Below are 9044 nucleotides of genomic sequence, written 5' to 3'. Positions count from 1 at the left end.
AGGGATTTTGTGATTTTATTAGGGTGTGATACTCTAAATGATATGATTGCTAGAGCCCAAGAGCGTGAGATTGATTTGGAGCATCTCGGGAAGAGGAAGCTAGAGCAGACTCAGATTTTAGTGGGCCAGGTGAAGAGGCCCAGGACTCAGGATTCTTGTTTGGGGGGCCATCAGGTTCGGGGCCGTTTTGCCCAGTGTGGGAGGACTCACGAGAGAGGATGTCGGGAGACAGGCCGTGGATGTGTCTGTTATGGTTAGATGGGTCATTTCAGTTGGGATTTCCTTCGTGGTTCGGATACGATGTGTTTTCACTACAATCAGGTGGGCCACAAGAAAGCCGAGTGTCCGATGTTGAGGGGCAGAGCAGTGTGTGCACCTGTTCCAATTACTTTGAGGATCACTAATGATCGTGAGGGTAGGAAAGGATCCCCAATAATGAGGATCCGAGCATTACAATGTCAGTTAGGGGAGTCTAGAGTTTCATCAGGTGCTATTGTGGGTATGTAATCTTTCATTTCTTCTTGATTATTATCAGTATCTATTTTGCTTTGGAATCTTGTATTGTTCTGGGTAAGCATGATCTTTGGTTTAGTTGTCTGTATTGCCTGGGTTATATCATCAAGAATTGTTATATGCTATTTTTGCATGCCAAGAGTCATTAGTGGGTCGTATCTAGCTGAGCGGGTCTCATCTTTTACGGTTGTTGTTTTGGTTCTTTGATGGGGTCAATTCAGGGGTATTGTTTGGAAGGTCTATGGTTGGATTAGCTGGTTAGTTCTCTAATGAAGTCAGAGTTCAGTCGTGTTAGGATTTTCTCTGGTAGGATCGAGAGTCGTCTATGGAAGAACCTTTGGGTTCCATCACCACCATTGCTAGGGAAGGAGCGGTAACAAGAACATGGTGGTGCCAATCACATGAGTTATTAGGTCACTGGAAGTGCCAGGGGACTTTTATAATTTCAAGGGTTGAATATGGCTAGAATCCATAGATCCTACTAAATATGGGAAGTTGGAGTGAAGATTCGCCAATTCAGAGCAAAGGTTAGGGTCCCTATCATCTGCATGAAGGACTTAAGGAGGTAAGATGGGTTGGGAATCCATCAAAATTTGTGGGTTAGGAGAGCTTCAACGTATCCAAGTGGGGGAGAATCATTCAGATCTCCAGAAGTTGGATCAGGTATGACACTAGGGTGAGTTTCACATCCCAGTTGGGAGGGAAGACGACTTGAGTGGTTGTCTGGATTTAAGATTTTGTGAGTTAGGAGTTCAGGAAACTTCCAACAGCTGGTTGGCGTCTTCTTTGTGATGGATAGCAGGCATATGGATAGATCCAGGTTGAGGTGGAGTTAGATCCTCACTGTCTGTTCTTGTTTGATGAAGGCTTTGTGGTTCGAAGCATGACTCGAACACCTGATTGGGATTCAGTAAGACGTAGGTTCGACTCAGGATGATTGTGGTTGTTATGGTTGAGGTGTAGTGAGACCATGGGTGATGGCTATAGTGGGATAGACATGTCGTAAGACTGCGGGGTGGTCGTAGCATTCACTGGATTGGCAGATAGTATGGGAGTGTTGTAAGTATGCAATGGGATCGTAGCGTTCACCAGATTAGAGTAGACCATCGGTGGGGTGGTTGTAAATATGAAGGAGGATGAGCTCGTGCCTTGAGCAAGGCAAACAGTAGGGTTAGAAAGCATCTCTCTTTCTCTCTCTCTCTCTCTCTGTCTTTCTCTCTCTCTTTCTCTGTGTTATGAGAAGATGCCCATTGGGGTCCGAGGTGAAGTTGGGCCTGTGTAGCTCTCAATGGGGTGAGACCCATGGGCGTGGACCGTTCATTGGTATAGACTGGGTGAGACCCGTGGGTGAAACCCGTATGATCATGACAATGTAGGTGAGATCTGGCAGAGACCGGTTGGTTCAAGGAATTGGATTATGGCTTTAGTAGGATGATTATATAGCCAGGGAGTGGCATAGTGTAACACATAGGCTAGGGTAGCCTCATCGGTTAGACTCTCAGGAACCTGGTGGCTGGACCAGGTGTGAGACTGGTAGTCTCAATGGTGGTTGGAGATTTTATATCCAGATTTAGTGAATGGATGCTGTGGTTCAGAAGATTTCACGTGAAATGCAAGTGTAAATCCTTGGATCTATGATTGTGAGTTAGGTACCGATTTGTTTTGGTCAAGACTCTTGTGGTTATGTTGCGGATTGGTTCCACCTGTGTGGAGGTTAGGCAAGTGATTGGATTTTAGAATTATAGAAAAAGTGAATCGGTTCTACAGCTAAGGAAGCAGTGACTTGTTCAACGGTAGGAGGTTTAACTCCCAAATTGTCTATCAATGTTATTTATATTCATGGAATCGTTTTCAGCAGGATGAGCCTTTTTCTTGAAGGAATATCTAATCCGTTTGGCCAAGTGAAAAGTTATCGGCAACAACGAATGGTCAGTGATTTTGTTTTTCCAGTGGGATCATAAGGTAATCAAAAGTTGGGTAGACAGTTTGGTATGGGTGGTCTGTTAGGGAGTCAGACCAATTCAAGAATTTAGCTTTTGGGTAGAGTAGAAGTGGTTGTTTTGCAGGGGATAAATTTAGGTTGAGAAAGTGTGACATCCCGATTCCTAGGTATGAGAATTTTTATTAAAAAGGCAAAATTTCCTTGGTACTCGTCGAGTTGATGGCCTCAACTCGACGTGTTGAAAGTGTTTGGGTCGCAGATCATTTTGGACCAACTCGATGATTTGGAGAGGAAAACTCGACGAGTTGGTGGCTGAATATGAAACCCTAATTTTTAAGGTGTTGCACCCTATTTAAAGGCCTTAAGTCCCATTGATGGCCTCCCTAATCGCCTCCTCTGTCCAGAAACCCTAGACTTTGTGGATCTTACCCCAAGTTGAGTGTGTGAGCTTATATGTTGCTTCTTTTGGTCTCGTTTTTGAAAGAACTTGAAGTTGGTGGCACCTAACATGAAGGGAAAGCTATAGATCCAGAATCTCCTTGAGTTTAGCTACTCTTTTGAGGTAAAAGTTGAAAACTTGCTCATCTATTTGCTTAGATCTTTTCCTTGGAAGTTTATTATCATATGTGACTCATTTTTGGATTGTTCATGGGGTTGAGCATTTCATGGAGTTATCATTTTAGATCTGGACGTTTGGTGGCCTCTTTTGGCTAAAAGTTGCAAACTTTATTGAGTTATAGACCTCTTTCAGGCCTAAGATCCCTTATTAAGCTTTCCTTAAGACTTAGAGCCTCTTTGGGGCATGCATGAACGTAAAGTTGGCAACTTTACATGACTTTACAGCTCTTGGGTGCTAGATCTGCATCTTGAAACGTTGGAATTGATGAAAAAGGATTGAATGAGTAAGAGGGTAAAACTCGACGAGTTTGCTAGGGGTTTTCCCAACTTTCTGAATGCTAAAGGAACTCGCTGAGTTGATAGGTGCACTCGGCGATTTGGATCAACATGGACTGTTTACTCTAACTTTAACCATGGTTGAACAAGTTTGAATTTTGAGGGCATTTTGGGTATTTCAGAGTTTTGATGGAAATGGTCACATGATGGTTGTAGGCATTTGAGTCAAGAGCTAAGATTTGAGAGTTGGATCTTATCAGTAAGTGCTGCTTGTGAGCTGAGTATTCTCACTGTACTTGAGGGTCGAAGGAACCAATGTCGGCCCTTGGATTGATATCATGTTGTGCACGTTATGCTATAATGTTCTAGTAGATCAGTATCATGATAATTAGGATGATTCTATGCTTTGTGATTTGTAAGATTTTTTATTTGGTTGCTAGCTAGTTAATAGTATTGTTATATGTATTATGTGCACATGATTGGTTGGTGGCTGAGGCTTCACTACTTTGTACGTAAGCCAACAAGCTGGGGATTTCTAACCCGATGGTTGAGGGCCTAGAGTATTCCAACCTGATGGTTGATTAGACCCGTAGTATATTGGCATTCCAACCCGATGGTTGATTGGGCCCATAGTATGTTGTTATTATATCTGTGCTACTTGTTATGAATTGGTATTTTGGGGGAAACTCACTAAGCATTGGGCTTACAAATTTGGATTATGTTTCAGGTACTTTAAAGGATCGCGGGAAGGTGAATGCGTGATTGTGCACATCCTCATGTTTTGTTTTACGATTTTGGGATTTTTCTGATATGGAATTAATTTTGAAAACAATTTGTAAATAATGATGTTTTGTGGTTTGTTTTAAAAAGTTTAAATTTTCAAGAAATTTATAAATGTTACATAAAGGAATTTGTTCAGTTTTCAGGATTTGGAAACCCTACTAAGGTTGGGTTCGGTTTCATCTTTGGAAGACTGTTGTATGCCCGGGTTGCTTATTAGGTCCGCATCAGGGTTGTGGAAGAATTGCTTAGGTTGTCTAGTGTGCCTGGGATAGTAAGGAATGATTTTGAGGACACAATCTAATTTAAGTGGGGGAGAGTTGTAACACTCGATTCAAGTACCTTTCAGTTTAGACCCTAAGTGTGTTGATGTTTTGTAGAATTGGTCAACTTCAGGAAAGTTGAAGTAGGCTAGGAATACTAGTCGATGGTGATCCTGGAGCTCATTCACGTATGTTGGGCATACGTGGAGTATGCTTAGCTTACATGAGCAAGTAGGAAATCCTAATTTTAGGGCTTGCACCCTATATAAGCCATATGATAGCCTCTCTTGGTCATTTCTTGACTAGCCTCCACATCCTAAAACCCTAAATTCGTTCCTTAGCCTTTGTGTGGTGCTTTTGAGCTCGTGTGAAACTTTTGTGGGGTATTTTATGCATATTGAAGGGAAGGAGAAGATTGAAGACTCATCCTTTGGAGAGGATCTTAGATATCCAACTTTAGCACCTCCATTTTGTGGCTTGTGAGGTATAAATCTTATATCTTGTCAACTCATTTCATATATCAACTCCTTGGCTTGTTCTTTTCTATTTTGGTCCCTTTTGGTTGGTGCTTGTGAGCCAAGGTCTTTTATGGAGCTTATCCTTGTAGATCTGGACATATTAAGGGTTTCTTAAGCATAAAGGTGCAAATTTTATGGTGGTTTTGGTCTCATGCATGTGTTAAGTCGCTTATTAAGATCTTTTGAGCTCTAGAGCCCCATTAAGCCATGCATGCATGTAAATTTGGAAACTTTATGTGATAAACCACTTTAAGGAAGCCATATCTGAGTTTGAGTTGAAGTCTTAATTGATTAAGAGCTGAATGTTAGAAGTTGACCAAGTTGGTGGAGTACATTGGGTGTACAAGCAGGTACATTGCATGCATAAGCCCTAAAGCGAGTACACTGAGCGTACGAGCTGAGTACGCCTCGCGTACTCAGCATATTAGGCTTTAGACTTTTGGGCTCTTGGTTTTGGGTCATGTTGGACTTCAGTTGTCTTGGGCTTGTTGGGCCATCAGAATTCTATTGTTAGGCTGTTGACATTTTTGGACTTTCTTGGTTGAAGTCCCATGAAGGGGTGTGGGCCCAGTTTGGAAAATTGGGCCATAATTGTGCCTTAGATGATTATTTTGGAATTTGGGCTTTTTGGACAATTGGATGGGGCTTTGTCCTTGGGCCAATTCAGGATTTTAGCCTAGATTGGACTTTGGCCTTGGGCCAAGTGGATGGGGCTTTGGCCTTGGTCCAATTCAGGTAAAAAGGTCTTCTACCCTAGATTGGACTCCTAGTGTGAGTCGGGATCCAATTATTAATTGGATGCTATTTTGTGACTGATAGCACGAGGATTTTAGCGGGCCAACAACCATAGATTTATCTATGAGATTCAGCAGTCAGAGGTGAGTTTTCTCACCATATCCATGGGTCGAATGCACCAATGCCGGGCCATTATTTGTTATGTGGAATGCTAGTTGTCTTTGTGATGCTTGCATGAAAGACCAGGATGTGGCCCCTAGATATTGTATGAAAGACCAGGGTGTGGCCCCTGGCGATCGTATGAAAGACTAGGATCAGGACCCTGACACTTGTATTAAAGACCGGGATTTGGCCCCCAACATTGCATGGGAAGACCATGATTTGGCCCATGGCTGTCACACCCCCAAACCAGAACGGCGAAAACGTCTGGGGGTGAATGACTTCATGTACAGTATCATATCGACTGAATATAAATGAATCATAGCAACCCAAAACATCATACATTGAGATTACAAGTTTACATTGTTTACAAACGTTGTTTGTTCAAAAGTTAAATACAAGTAACTGAAAAGTAGAATTCATAATGCAGCAACGCCTGCCCTCAAAATGGTTTGAATACCTATTTACTGGTTTCCTGAGAATACAAGTGATTTTGAAAAGTGTCAACAATTAAGTTGGTGAGTTCATAAGCATTTTGTGTGAGAAGGATTTGTAACGTTTTCATGTAAAATGATTTTGTATACTTCTAGATAATCGAATTTTTTCTTTAATATGAACTATAAATGTATGTATTTCCTTTGTATCGTTTCCTTGTAAAATGATAATGTATGTTTCCAGAAAATCCAATATTTTCTTAGATATCAACTATAGATGTATGTATTTCCTTTGTATCTTTTCCTTGTACCATGATTATGTATGTTTCCAGAAATCCAATATTTTCTTAAATATGAACTGTAGTCTTAAACCCTAAGACAAAAAATGTAAGAAATGTTGTACTGAGAAATAGTATGTAGTTATATCTTTTTATAAAACTAATGAAGTGTAAGTTACCCTATAAATCGAGTAGTTTCGTTAAACCCTATGTGAGTTATTATAACCATGCTAATATGACTGATATGCCTGAATGACGTTCTTCAGTCGTCGGAGCTGGTAGACATTTGTCACCCTAGACTTACCTGTCTAACTGTAGCTAACAGCTGAGGTGTGGGGTTGTTAATCCCGTATAGATCTATACACAAATATCTCGCTCTCCCTCAAGGAGACTTTGTTTATAATGCAGAACTTAAGGTGTACACTAGGTAGGTACGGTGAAGCGAATGTCTCACAAGAGCATCAACAGATTCACGTGAACTATGACTCATTGTTCTTGTAAAATGGAATAATTATACCTTTGAAATAATTATATGGTTCTTCTGAAATGAAAGTGTGGTTTTATGACTCCCAAACTATACTAATTATAGTTTATCTTGTATGTTTGTTGAGACTATTTATATACTCTTTTATATAAATATAAAGTTGTAATCTTGTGTAGTGTCAAAATACATAATCAAAACATGATATCTTTGGGCTGTAACCCACTAAAATAGAAAATAACTATAATGTAACCATTTTTGCCAGAAAAGCTATCTTTTAGTAAAAGTTTCCAAAACCTTGTAGTTTTACAAATCGTATTTTCCTGATGATATTTGTATCATATAATGAGTTATGTTTTTGTTAACTTTTCATACCAAAACTAATATATCACAAATATTGTATAAAAAGTAGTGATAATCATGACTTAAGCAAATAATGGTTATACTTCAACATCAAGAAGTAACAATAAGTATTTATGTAATGAATGAATTTTGACTTGTATTCCCCCTAAAAACATGAAAATCTCGAAAAAGTGGGGGTATGAACTCACCTTGAGTGGTTTTGTGGGCAATTTTAGAAGATGGTGTGATGGTTTCCAAGCCTAACACTTGAAGGTGGTGGTTGAACCTTCTTGGCAAGAATATTATCCTAAGAGTTTAACACATAATAATATGTGTGTAAATATAATGAAACTAACATAAAAGTGTATAAATACACTAGATTTGATGGAATACTTACCAAGAATCTAGAAATAATCTTGTAGAACTTGAACTTGGAGGATGTTTTGTTATGGTTCCTGAGAGAGTAGGACTAATAAGAGATATAATGGAAATGGTGGTGTTTGTGGAGATGATCTCGTCCAAAGATAACGTGGTAAATGATGGGATGTTTACTTGGAAATCTATTGGTTAATTATTTGGAATATTGTTGGGTAATATATAGCATGGGAAAAGAGTAAAAGCATCTAAATCACAAAGTCAAAACGTCTTATCTACTTCCCTAAACCGAAATCACCCTAGAAAGGGGTCACAGAGGGGTTTTCGACCATACATGACCGAAATCACCCTATTCCCTTTGTGATTTCGGTCTTAACCTCTCCAAAAAATGAGTTTTCGGCCTTAGTGGGCTTGTAGCTAGGGGTTTTCGGTCTTATTATTTCATGGGAGGGTGATTTCGGCCTTAGGTGGACCGAAATTCCATTCTTTGTAGGGTACTAGGCTTAAACTATAAAATAATGTTTTAGTTTCATTATTTGTGTTCCCACCATTTGAATTGTCTTGCCATGCTATCACTTGTTGAATCTTAAAGCTTTATTACGAACATGATCTTCAATGTATATATTCCTATATATAAACTTATCGAAACCATGTCCTGTTGGTTTTTAAAGTTTTATTGCAACAAACTACGTTGTGAATTCACTTGCACATGGTTACAATTTAGACCTTGCTTGATCCAAAATTTTCCAGTTGCCACATCATCCCCCTGTTAGAGGGAATTTCGTCCCGAAATTTGTATATTGAACGGGGTCTTGGTAGCCCTAGGGAAAAGTTGTGGGTATTTCCGTTTCATCTGATTCTTGTGTTCCCGAGTGAATTTGGGTCCTCGCTTGGCGCTCCAGCGGACCTTCACTATTGGTATTCGACTTTGTTTCATTCTTTTTATTTCCCTATCCATGATCCCTACATGTTCCTCTTTTGGGTGTAGGTTCTCATTTACCTCGATTTCTTCGAGTGGGACTACAAGGTTTTTGGTGGTCATACATTTCTTAAGGTTGGACACGTGGAATGTTGGATGTATGTTGTTGAGTTCTTGTGGTAATCGAAGTCTATAGGCTACTGGACCGTTCCCGACGAGGATATCGAATGGTTCAATGTACCTCAGATTTAATTTTCCGTGCTTCCCAAAGCGTGTCATCCCTTTCCAGGGCGAGACCTGTAACATCACGCGGTCGCTGACTTGGAATTCCAAGGGTTTTCATCGTTTATCCGCATAGCTCTTTTTTCGGTCCTTGGATGCTTTCAGTCGTTCCCGAATTTGGATGATCTT

This window comes from Lactuca sativa, chromosome 5 (assembly GCF_002870075.4).
Source record: "Lactuca sativa cultivar Salinas chromosome 5, Lsat_Salinas_v11, whole genome shotgun sequence".
Lineage (NCBI taxonomy): Eukaryota > Viridiplantae > Streptophyta > Magnoliopsida > Asterales > Asteraceae > Lactuca > Lactuca sativa.
Note: the sequence above shows the minus strand (reverse complement) of the source record.